At 37.4% G+C, this 11,526-nt stretch overlaps 1 pseudogene; it reads right to left on the bottom strand.

Moving 5' to 3' along the window:
• Positions 1–10,437: 10,437 nt before the first annotated feature.
• Positions 10,438–11,349, bottom strand: LOC102877483 (annotated as a pseudogene).
• Between the last annotated feature and the right edge of the window lie 177 nt (positions 11,350–11,526).

The following is an 11,526-nucleotide window of genomic DNA, read 5'->3' as shown; positions in this document are numbered from 1 at the left end:
GCTCTATATTGGGTCAATCTCACTGTCTCTGAAAAACCTACCCTCATTATATCAGTTTCTATGTCAATCCATCTAATTTAGGATCTTTCTCTCCTGTCCCTCTACCCTCCGGAGCATAATGTCCTGCTACAAGGACTGGTCCCTCTTGGCAACATGCCTCAAACTTCTTTCCTGTAAGGGACAGCTTGACTTCACCTTCTCCAGGACAGACCTGTCAGTTTTCTTGGTAGTCCATGATGTGGACTTTCAAGTACTTCAGTACACTTCTCAAACACCAAAACACAAAGGGATCAATTCTTCTTCTGTTCTCTTTGGTCATTGCCAAGCTTTCTGATATGTAACAGGATATTGCAAAGACCATGGCCTAGATCAGGCACACCTTAGTCTGTCATTACACTTGGACTGTCATTGTTGTTCTTTAGCACTCTGGAGAGGTCTCTAACAGCAGATTTAAGTAATGTAATTCATCTTTTGATCTCCTGACTGTTGGTGCCAAAGGTATTGACTTGGAACCAAGCAAGCTGAAATCTTTAAAAATCTCAATCTCTTCTCTAACTATCACAATGCTGCAAAATGGCCCAGTGGTAAGAATATTTTTTTTTCTTGATACTGAGCTTCAATTCATATTGCAAACTACAATTCTTGACCTTCTGTAGCAAATGCTTAAGACTCTCCTCAGTTTCATTAAGCAAAGATGTTCAGGTTGTTAATGAGTGTTCCTCCATTCCTTATTCCACATTCCTTCGTAAAGTCCAGTCTCTTGAAGTATCTGTTTTGCATATAGCTTGAAAGGCATGTGGTATTGGTGAAGAATTTTAAGTAACCCATTGACTGTCAAAAGAACCAACAAATTTATCTTAAAGAAACATAATGTTCCTCAGAGGTATGGAACATATTTAGGCATATTTATTCTGGGCATATTTTCAGGAGCAATCAGTCCATAGACATATATCATGCTGAGAAAGTTAGAGTCAGTGAAAGAGAAGAAATATCTCAGTGAAAAAGATTGAAGTGGACACTACTACAATGGACTTAAACATGACAAAAACTGTGAAAATGGAGCAAGATAGGACAAAGTTCACATCTGTTCATAAGATTGCAATGAGTCATAATCAATTTGATGACACCTACAAAACAACAAAAACAATAGCAGAAATACCAGAACAATTCAAATATGCTACTAGAAAATGTGCTATCATAATTTATTACAGAGGACTACAATGATTTCCAAGTAATACCATTATCCACAGGAAAATAGTAAGCAAGCTAAATAATGAAAAAAAAGTCACATAAATCACACATGTGTGTTTTATACTTTATAGATAAAAGTGTACAAGTGTCATGTTATTTTTGCTGTTGGTTGCCTTTGCGTCAAGCACAACTCATTGTGACCCTATGAACAAAAGGCCTGAAGACCCTCTACAACTATTAACGTTTATCAAAGTTCAAAGAGTTTCTGGAGACAATTTGTTTGGATGCCACTCTTTTTTCCAAACATAGTTCTGGAAAATAAATAGATATTTATTTTATTTACTTTTTTATTTATTTTTTATATTTTATTTATCTCAAAGGAGAAATAAAATTATCAGAAAGATGAAGCTTTCTAGAGACTATTCTACAATGTGACATTTCTTAATAGTTTTATTCAATAGAAATTAGGTACTATGAATCTAAAAATAATTTTAATTTCTGTTTGACTCTTTTATTTCAGTAGCAATATGCCGTGCAAGAGTGATGTGCGAATAGTAAGAGGTTATCTCAATTTATTTATAGTTTTCTGGAGGAAGAACAAAATTTTTCCAATAGAAACAGGCAAGACAATGCAAATTTTTACGTTTATTTCTTACTCTGCAAGGCAAAATAGTTTAAAATATGTTTATATCATAGGATGAGTTCTTTTTTTATGATTTTTATCTTTGTATTAGGCCCACTGTTTCATTGCTTCCCATTAAGGATATTCTTATTTTTCACTAAACTGCACTTTAGCAAGCATGACAGTGTTTTCGAAGGACTGGTCTCTCCTTAAAATATAGCCAAAGGGTATGAGATGAAATGTCACCCTTTTCACTTCTAAGGAATATTGTATTCTGATTGCACTTCTTCTACGATATTTTTATTCTTCATTCTGGCAATAGAGGATATATCTAATATTCTTTGGCAACATCATGCCTCAGTAGAACAAATTTTTCTTAGATTTTCTTTATCCATTGTCCAGCTTTCACTGTAATATGAAACAATGGAAAATACCACGCTTTGGGTAAAATATTGGTAAATACTTTGAAAATCTTATGCAACAAATTTACCCAATACAATATGGTATATATTACCTAGATTTCTGCCTCTATGGGTATTGATATTATGGTTGTAATATTAAATCCTTGACAATTTCCATTTTTCTCCCTTTTTTATTATGCTGCTTATTGGTTCAATCATGAATGAAGAATTGTGTTTTCTTTATATTGAGATGTACTCTTTACTGAAGGCTTTCATCTGTGAGTATTCTCAATAAATATTTCAAGTCTTATGCACTCTAAACAATACTTTGTTACCTACATATTGCCAATTGTTAATGAGTGTTCCTCCAATCCTGATACTGAGTTCTTTACACAGGCAGCTTCTCAGATTATTAGCTCAGAATACAAATTAAGTATAATGACAGGATTTATAACTGGGGTAGACAGAAGCATTTCTTCTAATTGTAAAAGCTTATTTACAAGTCATTATTTTATATTTCCTTTGTCAGTTTATCTAATTGCTAACCTTTAGATGAACTAGGGAGCTCTGGTGGCCAAGTGGTAAAAAGCTGCACTGACAGCTTGAAGTATGGTTCAGACCATAAACTGCTCCACTGGGAAAAAGATGGGCAATCTCCTCCTTACTGCATTTAAAAACCTGCTGGAGGGTCAGCTAGGGGTTGGTTCCAACTCAGTGGCATTCTACAACAACAATAGCTATTAACTTAAAGAAACAGATTAAAACAAACTAATTGTCATTGGTCAACTCTTAGGTAACGGGACATTGTCTCTGAAGCTTTAAATTAAGTGAGAAGAGATTATCCATCCTCTTCCTACAACACAATTACTGGATTAGAACGGCTATGGAGACCTGACCCTTGGGTAAGAAGCACTGCTACCTACAGACAACACCACCAGATTAAAATTATCCACTACATATGATTCATAGCAATTATTTCTAATATCATCTAGATTGTTGGAAATAGCTTTATCTACTCTCCTAAATCTCTTGTATCATTGTTTTTATATGCTGTTGAGTCATTTGTGACTCACAGCTACACTATGTACAATAGCTCTGAATGCTACTCTAACCTGTGCCAACCTTACATGTATTCTCTGACACACCAAATCTCATTACCCCAGTCACTGAATTAACCCATCTCTTGCAGGATTTTCCTCTGTTTTCTGTCCCTGCACCCTCGCAAGCATGATGTCCCTCTCCAAGGACTGGTCCCTCCTTACAACATGCCCAAAGTATGTCAGATGAAGCTTCAGAATCCTTGTCTTCAAGGAGTGCCTGGTTTCACTCTCTCTAGGTTAAACCTGTTTATTCTCTTAGGAGTCCATAGTATATTCAATACTCTTCTCTAGCAATACATCTCAAAGGTATCCACTCTCCTTCTGTCATCCCTAGTCATTTTCCAGATTTCTGAGGCATAGCAAGTAGTTGTGAAGACTATGGCCTTGGTCAGGTGCACCTTAGTCTCCAATGTGATATCAATGTTCTTCAGTACTCTGGAGAGGTTCCTGACAGCAGACTTTTCTAATACAATACATCTTTTGATTTCCTGGTTGCTGGTACCAAGAATGTTGATTGTGGAACAAAGCAAACTAAAATTGTTAGCAATCTCAATTTCTTCACAGTCTATCATGGTAATGTCAATTGGCCTAGTGGTGAAAATCTTTGTTTTCTTGAAGTTGAGCTTCAATCCATATTGAAGACTGAAGTCCTTAACCTTCTGCAGCAAGTACTTCAAGTCCTCCTCAGTTTCACCAAGCAAAGTTGTGACATAACACAGGTTGTTGATTCTACCTCCAATCCTGATGCCACATTCTTCCTTATACAGCCTAGCCTCCTGGATGATCTATTTTGCACATAGATTAAAAAGATACGTAAATAGCACCCATTCCAGGGATAGACACTTTCTGTTTTTAAACCTGTTCTGCACCTCTTCTGATGACTTCCTCCTCATCTAAGTATAGGTTTCTCATAATCATTATCAAATATTTTTAGATTCCCATGCTTCTCAGAATTAGCCACAGTTTGTTGTGATCCACACAGTATAATAAATGCCTTTGCATAGTCAACGGAACACAGATAGACATTCCTCTGGAAGTCTTTGTCAAGGATCATCTAACATTAGCTATAATATCCCTAGAACCACAGCCTCTTTTGAACCCAGCCTGCACATCTGGCAGCTTCCTGTTTATGTGCTGTTTCAGTAATTTTTGGATAATTTTCAGCATATTGTTGCATGCGTATGATATTAATGATATTGTTCAATAATTTCCACACTCTGCCTGATAACCTTTCTTCGGAATGGGAAAAAATATCGATCTCTTCCAGTCAGTTGGCCAGATAATTGTCCCCAGAATTCTTGGCACAACTTGGGAAGTTCATCCAGGATAGCTCTATTGAAACATGTCAATGTCAATTGGTATGCTGTCAATTCCTGGTGCATTCTTTTCTTTGACAGTTCTTTCAGAGAAGCTTGAACTTCTTCCTTCATCACCATTGGCTCTTGCTCATACATTATTCCATGAGATTCTTCTGTGCCAGCCAATTCTTTTTGGTTCAGTGAATCTGTATACTCTTTCAATCTTCTTTTAATTCTTCCTGTATCATTTAATATTCTGCTCAAAGTACCCTTAAGTACTGCAACCCAAGGCTTAATTTGTTCTTTAGTTCCTCAGCTTAAGACATGCTGAGCACATTCGGCCCCTTTAATTTTCTGAGTCCAGGTCTTTGCACATTTCATTACAGTACTTTACTTTGCCTTACCATACTGTTCTTTGAAATCTTCTATTCAGCTCCTTAATATCTTGATTTCTTCCCTTTACTTTGGCTTCTTGGTGCTCTAGTGCAATATTCAAAGTCTCATCTGACATCCACCTTGGCCTTTCCTTCCTCTACTGTCTTTATAAAAAGTTTTTGCATTCTTCATTGATGATATTCTTGATATCCTCTCACAGGTCATCTGGTTTTGACTCATTACTGTTCAAGGCCTCAAGCCTGTTCCTGGCATGGTTTTGAAATTCAAGTGGAATAGACTCAAGGTCAATTTTGGTTTCTATGTATTTGATTTAATTTTCTTCAAGTTCAGCTTGAACTTGCAAATGAGTAGTTGATGGTCTATTTTACAATCATGACCTGACATAGATTTCACAACTGATAATCAGCTTCCCCAGTGATTCTTTCAGATGTAATTTCAGATGTGATTTCTTTACAGATGTAAGTAGTCTGATTCCTATGTATACCATGAGATAAAATTCATGCGTATGGCCTGCGTTTGTTATTCTTATAAAAAGTATTTGCAATGAATAAATTGTTGATTGTACAGAATTCTATCATTCTGTCTCCAGCTCCATTTTTGTCACAAAGTCGATGTTTTCCAACTACTGATCTTTCTTCTCTGTTCCCAACTTTTGCATTCCAGTCATCCATGATTTTGAATGCATTTTGGTTCATGTTCAATTGATTTCTGACTGCAAAAGTTGGTAGAAATCTATATCCTCCTCTTTGGCTCTAGTTTTTGGTGCCTATATTCACTGGACTGACTTTTGTGCATATGGCTATTATCCTGTCACTCATAATGTCTTATTAAAAGTCAAATCTAGAAATGGCTTTTTAAACTATAAAGCAACCCCATTTTTCCTTAAATTTTCATCTCCAGCATATCAAATTTCACAGCAAAGACTTGTCAGTTTGGATTAATTATTTTATCTTTTTAAACATGTCTCCTATCACACAAGGTAGAAATTATTTAAGTAATTATCAAAACAATTTAATCTGGGGGAAGAAAAAAGGAGAGTACATTGTTATGGATTAATAAATTGGGATATAAGAAAGTAACTGACTGGAAGAAATCTATATTTGTTCCTGTCCCAAGGAAGGGTGACCCAACAGAGTATGGAAACTATAGAAAAATCTCAATGACTTCACATGCAAGCAAGGTTCTTCTGAAGATTATCCAAATATGACTGGAACAGCACATCAGCAGAGAACTGCCAGAAGTCCAGGCTGGGTTTAGAAGGGGTTATGGTACTAGGGATATTGTAGCTAATATTAGATGGATCTTAGCTGAAAGCAGGGAATACCAGAGGAATGTCTACCTGTGCTTCATTGATTATGCAAAGGCATCTGACTTGTGTGGATCATAGCAAACTGTGGCTGACTCTGAGAAGAATGGGAATCCCAGAACATTTAATCATGCTAATGCGAAACAATGACCAAGGAGCATAGAAGGAGAATTGATGCCTTTGAGCTGTGGTGCTGGAGAAGAGTATTGAGAATACCATGGACTGCTAGGAAAACAAACAGATTTGTCCTGGAAAGGGTTAAACTGGGTGGCTCCTTGGAGGCAAGGATTCTGAAGCTCCGTCTAACATACTTTGGACATGTTGTGAGGAGAGACCGGTCCTTGGAGAGGGACATCATGCTTGGGAGGGTAGAGGGACAACGCAGGAGAGGAAGGCACTCTATGAAGTGGATTGATTCAATGACTGGGATAATTGGGATGTGAGTGTCAGGACAGTGCAATTGGCACAGGACAGAGCAGAGTTCAGGGCTGTTGTACATAGGGTCTCTATGAGTCGCAAGCGACTCGACGGCACATAACAACAACAATGTGAAACCTTTACTTGGACCAAGAGGCAGTCGTCAGAACAGAGCAGTGTAACACTGCATGGTTCAAAATTGGGAAGGGCATACTTGTCTCCATACCTTTTCAACCTATTTATCCAGATTATCCAGGAAGCTGGGCCCTATGAGGAGAAATGTAGTATCAGGATTGGTGGAAGAACTATCAACAATCTGTGTTATGCAGATGACACAAACCTGATGAAACTGAGGAGAGGAGGACCTGAAGCGCTTGCTGCAGAGGGTCAAGGACTGCAACCTCCAATATGAATTGAGGCTTAATGTCAAGAACACAAAGATTCTCACCCTGGGTCACTTGATGGCATCAGGATGGATGGTGAAGAGATTGCGATTGAGATTGAGATTGAGATGGTTCACATCTTTAGTTTGCTTGGCTCCACCACAGTCAACACTCTTGGCACCAGTAGCCAGAAAATTAAAAAACATGTTGCGATGGGAGAGTCTGTTGTTAGGGACCTTTTCAAAGTTCTGAAGAGCAATGGTGTCCCTCTGGGAACTAAGGTGCGTCTGATACAGGCCATGGTCTTCGCAATCACCTGTTATGCATCAGAGAGTTGGACAATTGACTAGGGAGGATAGAAGGAGAATTGATGCCTTTGAGCTATGGTGCTGGAGAAGAGTATTGAGGGTTACATGGACTACTAGGAAAACAAACAGATTTCTAAAGAGGGTTAAACTGGGCTGCTCCTTGGAGGCAAGGATTCTGAGGCTGCGTCTAACATACTTTGGATATGTTGTAAGGAGAGACTGGTCCTTTGAGAGGGACATGCTTGGGAGGGCAGAAGAGGGAGGCCTTCTGTGAGGTGGATTGATTCAGGGACTGGGGTAATCGGGATGGGAATGTCAGAGACAGCGTGACTGGCACAGGACAGAGTTTAGGGCTGTTGTACATAGAGTTGCTATGAGTCGCAAGCAACTCAACAGCACATAACAACAACAACATAAGAAGGTAAAGCAATTTGAAACCAAGAAGCAAAGACAATTACTAGAGAGTCTGAGGAATCTAATCACATTCCCCTTTGAACAAATTGATAGCAACCTTAATATTACCAGCAAGTTGATCCGCCAAATGATTCTTTTCAATATAATGATATAGTATATTTGTAGTTGTTGTTAGGTAACTTTTAGATGATTGTGACAGATAGTGACCTAATGTGCAAAGAAAAAAACCCTTATTTACTATGCTCATGCTTATTTTTATGTTGTTGTTGTTGTTACCTGCCGTTTAGTCACTTGTGACTCATAGTGACCCTATGTACAACATCCCTAAACTCTGCTCTGTCCTGTGCCAATCGCACTGTCTCTGATACTCCCATCCTGATTACCCCAGTCACTGAATGAATCCACCTCTTAGAGGGTCTTCCCCTCCTGCTCTGTCCCTCCACCCTACCAAGCATGATGTCCTTCTCCAAGGACTAGTCTCTCCTCACAACATGTCCAAAGTATGTTAGATGGAGCCTCAGAATCCTTGTCTCCAAGGAGCCACCCGGTTTAACCCTTTCCAGGTTGAATCTGTTTGTTTTCCTGGTACTCTCAATACTCTTCTCTAGCACCACAGCTCAAAGACATCAATTCTCCCTCTATCCTCCTTGGTCATTGTCTAACTCTCTGATGCATAACAAGTGATTGCAAAGACTATGGCCTGTATCAGATGCACCTTAGTCTCCAGATAGACACCATTGCTCTTCAGTACTTTGGAGAGGTCATTTAATCTTATTTAGGATCTCTCTCTTTAAATGACCCTATACTTTTCCCCAGCATGATATCAAACACCACTAAAAAAATCCATAAATTGCCTCCTTGATTTTACAATAAAGTGAGAAGAAAATACAAATATTTGTATGGTTCCCTTACATAATACACCATTGTATAGTTCAATGTGGTTTTTTTAAAGTCTTGAGACTAAGCTGAATGAATGAAATAACTTGCTAATCCATGCAAAAAGATCAGAGAATTAAGAGAGTAATAGATTTCTGACCTTGAGATATTAAGTGATTACATGTATTTTTTTTCACTGAAGTTATATTGTGTTGCTTTTTTGTGTTTTATATTTTCACTGTTTTCATTATTAACCACCCTAACATTCTTTAAGGTTTTACTTTTTATTTAACATAATTTTTGTTTGTTGAGAGCTTTTTTCCTTTGTGTTGAGAACTTTTAAATTATGTTTTATTTTAAAGGAAGAATCTCTTTTTATAAACAGATTTAGTAAGTAATTATTGTCTTTCTAAAAGATGACTTTTGACTTTCTTTATTGCCAATTACTAAATCATTTGCCTTCTCAGCTGGCTTTCTTGTTCCTTTTCTGTTAAATCACAAGTACTTGTGTCACACTGTGATCTTCTCATTAACACCTTAGACACATATAATTATCACATTATTTACTGCTTTTTATCTAATTGCCTGTTCCTAAAGATTAACACATTAGTAGATAGCTTGTTGTATTAATCAAAGATTGCTAAATGTAGTCTTTTGGTTTCCTATAGAACATGGCCTTATCTGGAAGCAAGTTGGTTTCATGCTTAAAAGTATACTATTACAGGGTATATTCCAAACAATGAAATAGCTGTGTTATACAGAGTTTCTATGTTTAGCTTTCTGAGGAAAATCCAAACTGCCTTACAGAGTGGTTGTAGCATTTCATAATCCCACCAACATCCTTTCCTATCTCACGACATTCTTTCCAACATTTATTACTCGATGCCATGCTAAACTTTGGAACTGCTGCTGGGATAAGACTGTATCTCATTGTGATTTGATTTGTATCTCTTATAATAATTTTGAAAGGTTCTTGACAGTAGACTTTTCCAGTGCAATATATTACCGATCTCCTGACTGCTGGTACTAATGATGTTGATAATTATGGATCCAAGTTAGATGAAATTGTTGACTTCAATCTTTTCTCCATCTATAATGATGTGTTGCCTTTAAGTCTAGTGGTAAGATTTTAGTTTCTTAATGTTGAGATGCAATCCATATTGAAGGCTCTGTTCTTCGATCTTCTGTAGCAAGTGCCTCAAGTCCTCTTCACTTTCAGCAAGCAAGGTTGTGTCATTTGCATACCAAAGGATATCAGTGAATCATCCTCCAATCCTGATACCACATCAGTCCTCCTAGAGTCTAGCTTCTTAAAGAATTGCTTAGCATACAGATTAACTAGGTATGGAGAGAAGACACAAGCCTAACTGCAAATCTTTCTTCATGTTAAACCATATAGTGTTCCATTGCTATGTTCGCAGAACAGTCTGTTGGTTTAGGTATATAGGTTCTGCATGAGCACAATTAAATGTTTTGGGAATTCCAGTCTTCTCAAGTTTAGCCATACTTTTTTTTTTTTTTACACAGAATGAAGTAGGGAATTTTATTTACAAATACAAAAGAGAAAATGCTGAGGATGAAGGAAAAATATCTTTAAGGATGAGTTTTTAAATTAGGAGTAAGAAAAAGAAACACTTCAAAATGAAAATACATGAAGGTCTTTTTTCTTGTACCCAGTAACTTTAGAAAGGAACTTTAATCCCAAAGAAAGGATGGTTTCATTCTTTAAGGAATAGGTCTTCTTGAATTGTAAACTTTCACACCATTTTGCATTGACGAACGAGCATACTTAGTGAGTAATGCCCCTATGGTTTGCTTCTCTCCACACAAATCTTGAATATATGGAGCAATATCTTCTGTCCATTTCTCCCGCAGACAGAAGAGACTGTTAAAACGTTCCTGGTTATCCTCAGGTAAATCATCTACTTTCAGTAAGGATATGATTTCTGGTCTCGTGTGTCTATCCACAAGTGCTAAGCCCGTTAGCTGATCGAGCCTGGTGACCATGCCTTCCGGAACACTCTGCTGCCACACCTCCAGAAACTCCGCCAGATTGAACTTCACGGTGTTCTGAAGTAGCGTCTGAGCTGTGGATCTGCATATTTTGTCAGCGTTCAATTCAAAATAAACTTCACCTTCCTCTGTATATTTCTTTCCATAACATTTAAGACAGTGCTCTATCATTTCCTCTGGTTCCAGTGGGCCGAGTTCCTGAAGGCAGGTTTTCAGAGGAACTTTCCTGACAGACCAAGATTCGGAATCCACAACAAGCTGAGTTACGTGGTTCAGCAATTTCATCTCATAATCAAACTCAAGAATCCTCCAATAACCTCCAATTTCACAAGCATTTAGAACTTCTAATTGTGTCATTATTTCTTCTTCACTTGCTTGAATTTGATCAAGAAAATCTTCAGTCGTATATTTCGAGCGGTTTGAATCCTTTTCTCTTTGACTATCAGGTCCTTCGTAGGTACTTTCCATTAAAAGCTTCTTCAGCTTCTTTAATTTAGGTCTACATCTTATTAATTCCCAGTAATTGTTAGAAAATCCAAAGATCTCAGTGTGAATAATGTCGCAGTGTGTTTCTTCAGTCTTCAGCTGGTCTGGGGTTTTACAACCAGGAATAAAAAGCAACATGTTTTTGTATTGGGATTGCATTAAATGTATAAATTGCTTTTGGTAATATTGCCATTTTCACAACATTGAGTCTTCCTATCCCTGAGCAAGGGATATTCTTCCACTTTTCAAGATCTCTTTTTGTTTCTTGTAGTAATGTTTTGTAATTTTCTTGGAAAAGGTCCTTTGTACTTCTGG

This window comes from Elephantulus edwardii, unplaced genomic scaffold (genome assembly GCF_000299155.1).
Source record: "Elephantulus edwardii isolate Elephantulus edwardi_28Jun2011 unplaced genomic scaffold, EleEdw1.0 scaffold00253, whole genome shotgun sequence".
NCBI classification, from domain to species: domain Eukaryota; kingdom Metazoa; phylum Chordata; class Mammalia; order Macroscelidea; family Macroscelididae; genus Elephantulus; species Elephantulus edwardii.
The sequence above is the reverse complement of the archived record's forward strand: the minus strand, read 5'-3'. Positions and strand labels throughout refer to the sequence as shown.